The following is a 1,310-nucleotide window of genomic DNA, read 5'->3' as shown; positions in this document are numbered from 1 at the left end:
TTTACCAGAAGTCTTTTTTTCTACGTCAAAAGCACGTCATGGCCACTTTCCCAGAAATACTTGCCTGGGTATATTCCATGCATCATAATAGAGGCTGGGCAGAGAAACTCTCCAAGCGCAGGTTGAGTCGGCTTGTCGGGGCTATGTTTTCCTTTCAGGCTCAACTATAAATGGCTGTGGTGCGCTAATGAAAGACTTCAGAGCGGAGATAGAAGACGCTTCGCAATGGTGCCTGTGTGCGTCCGAGATTATAATGTACAGTAGCCGATCTTGGAGCCTTCGTTGACGTCTAGCACCATAGTTGGGCCACCCGTGCTACACTTCTCGACGCCAATCGTGGATTGACTCGCTACAGCTAGCGTCCTCTATAGTATTTATAATAGTTTAATAATAGTTGCGTAATTATAGTTCACTAGTATAATAGTTGCATCCTGCCACTACTCACCCGCAAATGGAAGTTTGAATGTTAACGATGAGGCTTGAGAATAAATTAAGGAAAACAAAGTTTCCTAATAAGCGTTGTGCGAGCTACAAGTTTAGTCGTACTAGTAGAATGCTTCAGGCGACGATTAAGTAATTATAGTTTCCGTAGTGACGCCGAAACGACATGTTCAACTTGAGCACTCCAGGTTAACTTGGAGTCAACTACTACACCCACACATTTGAATTTGTCAACGCGCTTAATTTCTGCAGTACTGATTGTGTATGCACAAACTATTCCTTTTATCCCTGTTGTCGTCATCTATCTGCATTTTGAGGCATTTAGGCTCACGCCAAAACTTACAGAATTATTAACTTCAGGAAGGTTATCTTTTAGAACAGTCTGACCATGCAGTGATTGTATAATTCATGGACAATGCAATCCTTAGCAAAAATAAATAAATCAATAACGACATCTTACCGGGTAGTGAAAAGACGAGGCACTTATGTAGATAAAAAAAAAGATATGCAAGAACCGAACCTTGCAGCATTCCTGGATGTACGGGAGCAGGTGAAGAAGTCAAGTTTCTTATACAGACGCACTGTTTTCGACTAGACAAAAGAGAATCAAACCAGCGGATAATTTGTTCATTTTCAGCACACTTTGCAGTTTAAGTTTTGCTCTTATATTGCAAACCCAATCAAACGCTTTCTCAAAATCTAGACGCAGTATATAGATTTGCCCGCCCCTGTCCAGCACTGCCAGGACTTAAATGCTCGTGTGTAGTGTAGCAACTATGGACAGGCCCCGTCGACACCTGTGTTTTTCAGAAAAAAAATATTGTTTTTCAAAATTAACATAGGCGCGCATTCCCCCTCACATGCGGAAG

Source organism: Amblyomma americanum, chromosome 9 (assembly GCF_052857255.1).
Source record: "Amblyomma americanum isolate KBUSLIRL-KWMA chromosome 9, ASM5285725v1, whole genome shotgun sequence".
Classification (NCBI taxonomy): domain Eukaryota; kingdom Metazoa; phylum Arthropoda; class Arachnida; order Ixodida; family Ixodidae; genus Amblyomma; species Amblyomma americanum.
This window is presented reverse-complemented; position numbering follows the sequence as displayed.